This window comes from Bubalus bubalis, chromosome 17 (genome assembly GCF_019923935.1).
Source record: "Bubalus bubalis isolate 160015118507 breed Murrah chromosome 17, NDDB_SH_1, whole genome shotgun sequence".
Classification (NCBI taxonomy): Eukaryota; Metazoa; Chordata; class Mammalia; order Artiodactyla; family Bovidae; genus Bubalus; species Bubalus bubalis.
The window spans coordinates 72567080-72579928 of NC_059173.1; the positions used below are offsets into that span (position 1 = coordinate 72567080).

Sequence of the window (12849 nt, forward strand, 5' to 3'; positions counted from 1 at the left end):
CAAGGGCCTCATCTTGCGAAGAGGTGGGAACCACGTGGTTTTTCTCGAGTTGCGGCGGGATTCTCGTGTTACGACGGGGGATTACAGGCTTCCTCTTGTGTCGGCCCTGGGTAGCCCAATCTTCTATTCTAGTGGCGAGGGAAAGCTGGGGGTTGCGCTCGAGTCACTGCAGGGCCAAAGAGACCTCATCTAGGCGTGTGTCCAGGACCGAATAGTCCTCTAAAGGGAAGACAGGGATCTCGGGGTTGCACTCCAGACTCCCCCGGAGAGTCAGGCCTCGCCTCGAGGGCAAGCAAAGGACTCCGCTCTCCTCTCAAGTCGTGATGTGGATCTCTTGGAGCCCTCCGAGTGGCCTCAAGGGAGTCAAGCCTCCTCTTCAGTTTGGAGAGAGGCCTCGTGATTGCTCTCCAGGCCAGGCAGGAAAAGAAGGCCCTCATCTCGCGATGATGGGGGCGTCTCAGGGGTTTCCTCGAGCTGCGGCGCCCGTGGGGGTTTTCTCACGAGGCAAGACGAGGATCTCAGGGAGCCTCTCGTGCGGCGCCAGGGAAGTCAGGTCTCTGTGCGCGTGGCGAGGGGGAGCGCGTCATGGCTCTCGAGTCATGGGAGGGGACTAGGGCCTCAAGACGCGTTGAAGAAGGACTCTCGAGGTCTTTCTCGGGTGGCGGCGGGAAACCCTCGTTTCCCTCGACTTCTGCAGGGGACCTTAGGGAACTTCCCAGGGTGCCTCTGAGAGGTGAGGGATGCTGTGGAGTTGGCAGGGCCTCTCGGGACTCTGCTGGGTTCGGCGCAATGGAAGAGGGCCTCATCTCGAGGGGAGGCAGGAACCTCAGGCTTCCTCTCCGATTCTGACTCCGACTGCACGGTCCCTGCAGTGTTGGGACAGGAGAGTCATGCCTCGTCTTGTCTGAGGAATGGAATTCTGGTTGCCTCTCGAGTTGTTCCGGGAGTCTCAGGCCCCTTGTCGAGCTGTGTGTAGACCCTGCGGGTTTTTCCGGATGATGCACGGGGGTGTCAGTGCCCCTTCGTGTTGTGCCTTCACTCACAGGGTTGCCTTCGAAGAGGTGTCCGGGCATCGGGTTCTTATCAAGAGTGGACCGGGATATCGGGGTCGTTCAGCATGTGGCACCACCCACGTGGCTCGTCTCGAATTTCCTCGTGAGACCGGCCTCATCCTGAGGTGCGCCGGGAAGGTCCGGAGCCCCTTCCAGACAAAGCAGGGTAATCGACCCTCCCGTGCTATCAGGAGGAGATAAGGGGCTCAGAACAAGCAGTGCACCGAACCTTGGTGTTCCCCTCGAGTGAGACCTGGGTGTCGGGGAACTTTTGTGGTAACATCAAGGTTTCCAATTATCGTTTTAAACTTCAAGACGGAACGTGGGACTTCTCTTGAGACGCTGTAGCTGGCAAGGGCCTCATCTTGCAATGACGGGGGAACCACGTGTTTTTTCTCGAGTTGCGGTGGGATTTTCGAATTACGACGGGGATTTCAGGCTTCCTCTTGTGTTGTCCCAGGGAAGTCCATTCTTCCATTCGAGTTGCGAAGGAGAGCAGGGGATCGCTCTCGAGTCACTTCAGGGCAAGTGAGACCTCATCTATGCTTGTGTCCAGGAGCTAATGTTCCTCTCCAGGGGCGACAGGGATCTTGGGGTTGCATTCCAGACTCACCTGAGGAGTCAGGCCTGGTATCGAGAGGTAGCAAAGGATTCCGCTCTCCTCTCGACTCCCGACGGGTGCCGGGGACCAGCCCCGTCTGATCCAGGGTATTCGAAGGAGAGATGGCTAGGCGAGGGTCAGGGAATAACTGCTTAATTACACTTTAATTAAGGATACAAAGAGTAATAGAATAAGGATAGCTCAGTGAGGAAATTCAGTGGAGAAAAGCGGCTGAAATAAGGATAGCTCAGTAGGAAAATTCAGTGGAGAAAAGAAGCTGAGTGGCTTGGTTTACGCGGAAAATCAATATAACCCATGACACCAGGTTAGCTCTGACCACGGAGGCCGCAGGCGCCCTCTCGAATAGCGGAAGGTGCCCCACCTTAGACACCTTCTCGAGTGGGTCTTAGAAGCCCAGGCAAATAAATGGTCGCAGAGGACATCCGCACTCCAGATGGACACTCAGCTGGAATTTGGGAGAGAGAGTGACATGGGGAGACCAAGTTTCAGTGAACAAGGCCCGCACTTTATTTTCCAAAGTAGTTTTTATACCTTAAGGTATGCATAGAGGATAATGGGGGAAGGGGTAGAGCCATGCAGCAAGCCAGGCTTTCTTCCTTATCATATGCAAAAGTTCAGGTGATTGACATCATCTTCTGGCCCGGAGGCCTGTTAACATTTTAAGAAACTTATCTTTCTCTAAAGGTGATTATTCCAAAGTCAGGCGCCAGCCTTCCAAAAAGCATTGGACAAAGCTGCATTTTACATTTCTATACACCCATTATATCAATCAATACACTGCCAAAGACACAGTAGGTAAGGAGTATGGAGACTTAGCAGCAAACATTGGCCCAACAAGTGAAAAACCCTTCACCAATACATTTTCTAATCAATCTTTTAACTACTCAAAGGAATCTGTGTTTAGGCAGTTTAGAACATCTCCTGCCTCTCACAGTTGGGAGGCTCTGAACAATCACATGTGGCCGGAAAAACCCATTAAGGCAGGCTAGAGGATTTCCAAAGGAGTTTGTAGGTTGAAACACTGTCACATCCAAGAATTATTAACTGGAGCCGTAAGCTAACTCTTTTTCCAGAGAGAGGTAGTGGGGGACAGCCCCCCGTAAAGTCAGAGGTGTAGGTGAAAGCACAAAGCAGAAAGTAGGCAGACTCTGGTTTTGGGGGTAGATGCTCGAGAATTTCCAGGGGGACTCCTGAGGCTCGATCCCGCCTTTGAGTATGCCGAGCCTCCTTCCTCATGACCTTTGTCATGGGCGGAGTGCCTCACGCTGGCTCCCGGCAGTGATAGAATTCCAGTTGAGCTATTCCAGATCCTCACTCAATATGCAATATGCCGGCTCCCAACATCTCCCCCTTTTTTATTTCTTAAAACAGCCAGATGCAGCTCAGTCGCGAGCTTCTGAATGTTCTGCCGAAGAATCCTGACAATACAAGGAAGAATGAATATGAGAAGCAAAATTAAAGCACCAGCAGCGATGTATCCAAGGATATTAGACAGAATGTTTTTTCCTGAAATGAAGTTAGAGAAAGTGTGAAAAAAGTCATTAGCTGCCCCAGCGGCAGTAAAATCCAGTCGAGAGTGTTCCAGGGTCTGTATTTGATTATGAAGTTTCCCTAAGTCCAGGCCAATGTCAGAGCTGTTCCAAACACCTGAGAGATGATTTTTGATTTTTTCCCATTCATAATCTGTCTCATTTACCTTTAAAGATGTCACGCATATCCACCGGTAATCAGCGTGGCAAGACAGAGCCATTTTCACTTTTAAAGCCTGTAAATCAGTCCCAATATGCATTATTGCCTCTTCTAAGGCGTCTACTCTCATCTCTAATTTCCTATCTATAGGTTCCTGTGTTGCTAGAGTTAGTGAAACATTTTTAGACATGGTATCAACATATTGGGCAGTATGCACTTGTTGAGTCAATGATATTGCTGCCACAGTAACAGAAGTAATTGCAGTTATTAAAGCTGATATTCCTAAAATAAGTAAGCCCACAAATCGTTGCAATCGCATTAAATCCTGAAGTTGTTGTAATACAGCAAGACTATAGTTATATCAATAAGTGGTTACATTATAAGATAAGGTGGACGTTGTAACACTTACAAAGGAGCAAACATTATATTGAGGGTTTAAACAAGATGAGAGCATACATTATTCACAGGTCACTACATTGGGTCCACCAGTTTAAAGTCACATGTACATTAAGTTTTCCAGAATCGTTGGTAAAGAGAAAAACATAAGGAGAGGGTAGACAAGCCAAAACAGAATAAGTAGAATTATTTTCTGGTTGGAGTTCGCGCTGCAGCAGCCCCGTCGGTCCCGCCGGGATCTCGATGTTTATCTTGCCTCCCCTTCTGGCGGGCTCCTCTTTTGTGATCGAAGCAATGGGTGAACTGGATGTCTGGGGGCCTGCAACATGGCGAATCAGCCTGTCTAAATTGGAGAATCTGCATCCTGTGGAAAAATATAAGCACATCCTCGACCGATAGTTAATAATGGGTCAGGACCCTTCCATTGTCCTGAGAGGAGGTCCTTCCATTTGACTAATGGTTATGTATTTAATTGCTCCAGGCACCAATGGGAAGCATTTCAGTAATTCCAGCTGAATCAGTATTTAAAATATTTATTATGAAAAGAGCATGTTGCAAGATTTGATGGGGAGAACTATACTTAAACTCCCCTTCTTTTAGTTTTTTGAATTTGGATTTTTAATGTTTGGTGTGTTCTTTCCACAATGGCTTGTCCCTGGGGATTATAAGGAATGCCTGTATTATGTTTAATTTGAAACTTTAGACAAAATTCCTGAAAAGACTTAGATGTGTAAGCAGGAGCATTATCAGTTTTTAAGGCTTTTGGCAGACCCATATATGAAAAACAAGTAAAGAGATGTTGTATCACATCTTTAACTGCCTCTCCGGTACGAGCAGTTGTAATAATAACGTGAGAAAAGGTATTTATAGTTACATGAACAAAAGACAGTTTTCCAAATGAAGAGACATGAGTTACATCTGTCTGTCAGAGTACGTTAGGTTTGAGACCATGAGGATTAACTCCCATAGGTAGACTATTATAAACAGTGGGGCAGTGTAAGCAAGAATGCACAATCTCTTGAGCAGTCTCTCTGGGAATTTGGAATTGATATCTTAAAGCAGTAGCATATTGATGATGAAGTGAGTGAGAGGCTCTAGCCTCCTCAATCACAGCAGCCACTGTATTTCTGGTTAACAAGTCAGCCAAATCATTAAAGGCATTTAAAGGGCCAGGCAATCCGGAATGAGCCCGAATATGTCCAATGAAAAATATTTTATTTTTTTTTTTAAATTTGTTGTTGTAATTTAGTTAACAAATGAAATATGGTAGTTTTGTTCTCAGGCAGGACCGCAGTCTCAATGTGTGGAAACAGCCTGACCACATACTGAGAATCAGAGTAAAGATTAAATTCCTCATCTGCAAACATAGCAAAAGCCTCTATGACTGCTGTTATTTCAGCTCTTTTAGCTGAAGTTTTTTGTGTTTTTAAAACTTTTTGGTGATTTTTAGTAACTATGAAAGCTTTACCATTTGCTGACCCATCAGTAAAAACTATTTGAACATTTGGAACAGGAGATTGTTTATATCTGACAGGAAAATTAACTGGATGTCTGGATATAAAATTCAGCAAAACATGTGAAGGAAAATGATGCAAAAATTTTGACCAAAATAGTTTCCTATAGCAATCTGCCAATTTTCAAACATTAGAAGCACATCAAGTTGTTCTTTATTATATGGAATTACAATTTCTGATGGCTCTTTACCAAATAATTCAATGTTCCGCTTTTTTCCTTTAATATCAAAGTAGCTATCAATCCTGGATAAGAAGCCGCTACTTTTTTAGTTTGAGCGGGAAGATGGACCCACTCTAGGGAGCCGTTTTGCCATAAAACCAATTTTTTGTCTGGCTTCCCCAATTACACCTATGGGGGTTTTATGGCAAAGGAATTGTCAAGCAGTTGTCAATTTAATTTTTTAATTTTTAAAATTTACATTTTAACAACATGAATTTAAAGATATGTTACTTTAGGTCTAATGTTTAGTTTAAGTCTCTGTATAAATTTAAATAATAAATGTATAACCTCTTTATCTCATTTTAGTATACAGATATACCTAAATGCAAAATATATTTATATATGTATTTATATATGGCAACAAGTATAAACTTATTGACATAATCAATATACTTGAATTAATCTTTATAATTAATATATTAATTAATATATATACTACAGCAATACAACACGTACACAGCTAATACCAACCAACACAAACCAATGCACTGCAATAATACATGTCACACATATATAATAATACAGTATATAGTACATCAATCCATACCAATTAATATCAGCCACTCACACATTATATTACTGCAATATATATTTAATTATACAGTATATATATATAATATGTATACATAGCATACATATTAATTTATATACAAATTAATTAAGTATAGATCTATAATAGAATTAGGTATACCTTTATTATATTTTATTTATACCCATACCTAATTAGGCAAACTGTAATTATGCAAATATATTTATATTATGTATTTATAACAACATATAAAGTATTGTTAATTGTATCGCCTGTTGATGACTAAGAAATTGAGAAAACCCTTCTCTGAGTATCTCCTATTTGAGACAGCACGTCCCTCCCCCATAGGGTAAAGGGGAGCATAGGAACTACATAGGGTTGGAAAGTTCCACAGATATCCTCAAACTTCCAATCTAACATTTTGAACTTTTAACTACTGTGGGGGCTTGAGGGCAAATGAAACAAAATTTGACTCCTGAAATCTATCAGGGCAACTTGCCAATTATCACTATTTTGTAAAAGACTTGCAGTTGATCCTTATTGAGTGAAATTATTATATTTGCTACTTGTTTTCTAAAAAGTTCTACACTTCTTTTTTCCTCATTTTATAATTAATTGTGCCACCAAGCTGGGATAAGATAAAACTATTTTTCTTGGGGTCACTGATAGATGGAACCAATGGGCCTTTTTGTCACAAGCGCCTTGTAGGTGTATGTTTTGTGGCAAGAATAATTTAATCTCATCTTTTGGTAATATTAATCCTAATTAACTGATCATTTAAAGTCTCATCTACTTTAACAAGAGCCGTCTGTCTCATTTAGTCAACTTTCTCTTAGAACTGGAATTAGGATTGCTTTTTAAGTAATCAAAGGCTTTAAATCTGCAGTAGTCAGTTTTAAATGTGGGAGTATCCAATTACTGTCCCCTAATAACCCCTAATAATTTTTGGAAATCATTTAAAGTTAGTAAACAATCTCTCTGCAGCTTCAAATGGGCATTATCAATTTTTAAAACTTTTGGCAACTAAATATGAGAAGCAAGTAAAGAGGTGCTGCACAACATCTTTATAAGCTTCTCCAGTTATTGTTTTGTAACCTAAATCTGGTCTATAGCTTTTTAGATGACAAGCAACCATCTAATCTTTGTTTGAATACTTCCAGCAACGGGGAACTCACTACTCTTCAAGGTTTTAAACGCTCCCTCACCTTTTTCTCTACAGCATTCCCACTCCGCTTTTTCTAATCTCACCAACTCATTTTCAGTAGTATGTGTGGGCCAGGAACTGGACCAGTTTTTTCCAGCAATGTTAAGAGATGTCTGTTTTTGTGTCTAATAGCCCTGACATTTTATTTTCTTGAATTAAAAGATCTTTTAAAGGCCTTGGAGCTGTAATTTCCTGCACCCAAAAGGCTAGATCACTAGCTCTGCGGCTCTTAGCTTGAGAAGTCAAGAGTTTTTTTGTCTGATACTAAGGTAAAAGCAAAAACTGTGTTACTCTTTGACCTTTATTAATTTGCACAGTTTTGGTAGGCGGCGAGATCAAAACTAATTTCTCCAATATAATCAGAATCTACCACACCATACACCACCGAAATTTTTTTTTTGACAAGAAACCGAGCTACGCCCTAGCACAAGTCTTACAATGCCCTCAGGCAGGGGGCCAGCCACTCCCATTGGAATCGGAGCAACTGGCTAGTCAAGGGTTAATATTGTTGCTAAATCCCCTTACGGTTTTTCTCTTAGCCTGGGTGAGACCCCCCTGAGGGGGTTTTCTCCAAGGAGCATATTGTGCATGCAGTCTTGTTTTAAAAGCTCCACTGTTTAAAAAACTTTTTTTCTTCCTCAGGCTTAGGTAACACTTTGAGAGGCTTTGGGGGCAAAGTGGGGAACTCTTGGGCCCTGAAAGGCGCAAACGGAGGCGGCGGCGATGGCCTTAAATCAGAAAGTGGTGGATAAGTTTTTTGTTTTTTAAAGGTTTGCGCAGAGCGGGAGGGAGCTCGCCAGGGCACCTGGTCACAGCGTCTCTTACTGTCTTTCTCTCTCTTCTTCTCTTCTTGCCTTTCTCACTTTTCTCTCACCCTTCCATTTTTGCTACCCTTCTCTTTCCTTCGTTTCTTTCTCTTTACCCTCTTCTCTTCCTTAAATTTTTTTTTTCTATCTTTTTCTCTGTATCTCCTTTTTTAACTTCCTTTTTCTATCTTGTTGCGTTCCCTAATTCTTCTCTGTTCCTCTCTTTTTCACTCTTTAGCTCTTTCTCTATCTTTACATCTTTCTCTATTTTCTTTACTTTTTTTTTTTCACTTTTTTTTTTCTTTTTATTTTTCTCTCTTTTTTTTTTTTTTTTTGGCTTGGGTGAGGCCCCCCCTGAGGGGTTTTTCTGCAATGAGCAGGCTCTGTATATTGTGTATTCTTTAAAAGCTCCTTTGTTTAAAATAATTTTTTTTTCTATCTTTTTCAGCCTTAGGCAATGCTCTGGGAGGCTTGGATGTAAACTGGGGAATTCCTAGGCCCTGGGAGGTGCAAGCGGAGGTGGGGTAGTCTCCTTAAATCAGAAATTGTTGGATAAATTTTTAAAGGTTTGTGTAGAGGGGGAGGGGGCTCGCCAGGGCACCCAGCCGCAGCGTCCTGTAAGCCTTCTCCTTCCTCGGGAGGTAGAGCACAGTCTCCCTCCTTTATTTTGTCAATGGCAGAAAATATGATCTGCGCAGAAGGTGGAGACCCACTACCATCTACCACTATAGCTTCTCCCATAGGCTATCCCACAGCCTCATGAGGAGGGTCCAGAACATTTTTAATCATATTTATAGGATAAGTTTTTAGTTGTTTTTTACCTTCACCCAAGTATCTAAATTAACAGTAGCGTCTTTAACAGTTTCACGATTACTTGTATAAAGAGTTGCCATTCTTAGTTTCAGTGTTACCCATGTCAGAAAATTAAGTATAATAGAAGATAAAGCTTTTAGCTTTTAAAAGATCAGGCTTTTCTTTGGCCTTTTAACTTCAGAAACCGTTTTCTCTAAGTCTTCAACACTTTCAACACTTCCCACTCCTCTGCCCTGTCTATCCTACAGGGGGGTCCGCGGCACCCTTGAGTGGGGTCCTAGCCGTCCCGAACATTGGAAGGACAATAGGGCTGGTGACCCAGATTGTCCCAGGGGGGAAACAGAAGGCTGATGACCCAAACTGTTCCGAGGGGGGAGCAGTAGAGCTGATGACCCAAACTGCTCCGTGGGGGAACAAGAGAGCTGATGACCCAGTTGTTCCGAGAACGGGGGAGCAAAAGAGCTGATGACCCTAATTGCTTTTTATTTCCATTTATTGCTTTTATTTCCAAAGCTTACCTTCGAAAATCCTGTCTTGGGCACCACCTGCCGGGGACCAGCCCCGGCTGATCCAGGGTATTCGAAGGAGAGACGGCTAGGCGAGGGTCAGGGAATAACTGCTTAATTACACTTTAATTAAGGATACAAAGAGTAATAGAATAAGGATAGCTCAGTGAGGAAATTCAGTGGAGAAAAGCAGCTGAAATAAGGATAGCTCAGTAGGAAAATTCAGTGGAGAAAAGAAGCTGAGTGGCTTGGTTTACGCGGAAAATCAATATAACCCGTGACACCAGGTTAGCTCTGACCACGGAGGCCGCAGGCGCCCTCTCGAATAGCGGAAGGTGCCCCACCTTAGACACCTTCTCGAGTGGGTCTTAGAAGCCCAGGCAAATAAATGGTCGCAGAGGACATCGGCGCTCCAGATGGACGCTCAGCTGGAATTTGGGAGAGATAGTGACATGGGGAGACCAAGTTTCAGTGAACAAGGCCCGCACTTTATTTTCCAAAGTAGTTTTTATACCTTAAGGTATGCATAGAGGATAATGGGGGAAGGGGTGGAGTCATGTAAGGACAGCAGTTCCTGGTTCTAATCTAAGCCAGGCTTTCAAACTTATCATATGCAAAAGTTCAGGTGATTGACATCATCTTCTGGCCCGGAGGCCTGTTAACATTTTAAGAAACTTATTTTTCTCTAAAGGTGATTATTCCAAAGTCAGGCACCAGCCTTCCAAAAAGCATTGGACAAAGCTGCATTTTACATTTCTATACACCCATTATATCAATCAATACACTGCCAAAGACACAGTAGGTAAGGAGTATGGAGACTTAGCAGCAAACATTGGCCCAACAAGTGAAAAACCCTTCACCAATACATTTTCTAATCAATCTTTTAACTACTCAAAGGAATCTGTGTTTAGGCAGTTTAGAACATCTCCTGCCTCTCACAGTTGGGAGGCTCTGAACAATCACATGTGGCCGGAAAAACCCATTCAGGCAGGCTAGAGGATTTCCAAAGGAGTTTGTAGGTTGAAACACTGTCACATCCAGGAATTATTAACTGGAGCTGTAAGCTAACTCTCTTTTCAGAGAGAGGTAGTGGGGGACAGCCCCCCATAAAGTCAGAGGTGTAGGTGAAAGCACAAAGCAGAAAGTAGGCAGACTCTGGTTTTGGGGGTAGATGCTCGAGAATTTCCAGGGGGACTCCTGATGCTCGATCCCGCCTTTGCGTATGCTGAGCCTCCTTCCTCATGACCTTTGTCATGGGCGGAGTGCCTCACGCTGGCTCCCGGCAGTGATAGAATTCCAGTTGAGCTATTCCAGATCCTCACTCAATATGCAATATGCCGGCTCCCAGCACTCGAGGTCTTTCTCAGGGGGCGGCGGGAAACCCTCGTTTCCCTCGCCTTCTGCCGGGGACCTTAGGGAACTTCCCAGGGTGCCTCTGAGAGGCGAGGGATCCTGTGGAGGTGGCGGGGACCCTCGGGACTCCGCTGGGCTTGTCGCAACGGAAGAGGGCCTCACCTCGAGGGGAGGCAGGAACCTCAGGCTTCCTCTGCGTTTCGGACTCCGACCGCAGGGTCCCTGCAGAGTTGGGACAGGAGAGTCAGGCCTCATCTTGTCTGAGGAAGGGAACCCCGCTGGCCTCTCGAGTTGCTCAGGGGGTCTCAGGCCCCTCGTCGAGCTGTGTGTGGAACCCGCGGGTCTTTGTGGACGATGCACGGGGGTGGCAGTGCCCCTTCGTGTTGTGCCTTCACCCACAGGGTTGCCTTCGAAGAGGGGTCCGGGCCTCGGGTCCTTCTCAAGAGCGGACCGGGGAATCGGGGGCGTTCGGCATGTGGCCCCACCCACGTGGCTCGTCTCGAATTTCCTCGTGAGACCGGCCTCATCCTGAGGTGCGCCGGGAAGGCCGGGAACCCCTTCCAGACCACGCAGGGGAATCGCCTCTCCTGTCGCGATCAGGAGGGGAGAAGGGGCTCAGAGGAAGCGGTGCCGGGACCCTCGGTGTTCCCCTCGGGGGACCCCGGCGTGTCGGGGGACTTTTGGGGGTCGCAGGAAGGCTGTCAGGGACCGTTTCGCCCTTCAGGGCGGAACAGGGGACTTCCCTTGAGACGCCGTCGCGGGCAAGGGCCTCATCTTGCCAAGAGGTGGGAACCACGTGGTTTTTCTCGAGTTGCGGGGGCATTCTCGAGTTACGACGGGGATCTCAGCCTTCCCCTTGGGTTGGCCCTGGGAAGCCCAATCTTCCCCTCGGGTTGCGAGGGAAAGCTGGGGGTTGCGCTCGAGTCACTGCAGGGCCAAAGAGACCTCACCTAGGCGTGTGTGCGGGACCTAATATTCCTCTCCAGGGAAGGCAGGGATCTCGGGGTTGCATTCCAGGCTCCCCCGGGGAGTCAGGCCTCGTCTCGAGGGGAAGCCAAGGACTCCGCTCTCCTCTCGAGTCGCGACGCGGGTCTCTTGGAACCCCCTGAGCGGCCTCAAGGGAGTCCAGCCTCCTCTTCCGTTTGGAGAGAGGACCCGGGATTGCACTCCAGGCCATGCAGGAAAAGAAGGCCCTCAGCTCGCGAGGACGGGGGCGTCTCAGGGGTTTCCTCGAGCTGCGGCGCCCGTGGGGGTTTTCTCCCGAGGCACGACGAGGATCTCAGGGAGCCTCTCGTGCGGCGCCAGGGAAGTCAGATCTCCATGCGCGTGGCGAGGGGGAGCGCGTCCTGGCTCTCGAGTCACGGGAGGGGACTAGGGCCTCGAGACGCGTTGAAGAAGGACTCTCGAGGTCTTTCTCGGGGGGCAGGCGGGAAACCCTCGTTTCCCTCGCCTTCTGCCGGGGACCTTAGGGAACTTCCCAGGGTGCCTCTGAGAGGCGAGGGATCCTGTGGAGGTGGCGGGGCCCCTCGGGACTCCGCTGGGTCTGGCGCAACGGAAGAGGGCCTCACCTCGAGGGGAGACAGGAACCTCAGGCTTCCTCTGCGTTTCGGACTCCGACCGCAGGGTCCCTGCAGAGTTGGGACAGGAGAGTCAGGCCTCGTCTTGTCTGAGGAAGGGAACCCCGCTGGCCTCTCGAGTTGCTCAGGGGGTCTCAGGCCCCTCGTCGAGCTGTGTGTGGAACCCGCGGGTCTTTGCGGACGATGCACGGGGGTGGCAGTGCCCCTTCGTGTTGTGCCTTCACCCACAGGGTTGCCTTCGAAGAGGGGTCCGGGCCTCGGGTCCTTCTCAAGTGCGGACCGGGGAATCGGGGGCGTTCGGCATGTGGCCCCACCCACGTGGCTCGTCTCGAATTTCCTCGTGAGACCGGCCTCATCCTGAGGTGCGCCGGGAAGGCCGGGAACCCCTTCCAGACCACGCAGGGGAATCGCCTCTCCTGTCGCGATCAGGAGGGGAGAAGGGGCTCAGAGGAAGCGGTGCCGGGACCCTCGGTGTTCCCCTCGGGGGACCCCGGCGTGTCGGGGGACTTTTGGGGGTCGCAGGAAGGCTGTCAGGGACCGTTTCGCCCTTCAGGGCGGAACAGGGGAC

The 12849-nt window shown here is 47.0% G+C and overlaps 1 long non-coding RNA gene across 1 annotated transcript; it reads left to right on the forward strand.

The window, feature by feature from the left end:
• The first annotated feature begins 601 nt into the window (after positions 1 to 601).
• LOC123465062 lies at positions 602 to 10983 on the forward strand. The gene is made up of 2 exons (XR_006640127.1): positions 602 to 658; positions 10719 to 10983. It is a non-coding gene; the product is annotated as an uncharacterized LOC123465062 (long non-coding RNA).
• The last annotated feature ends 1866 nt before the right edge of the window (positions 10984 to 12849 follow it).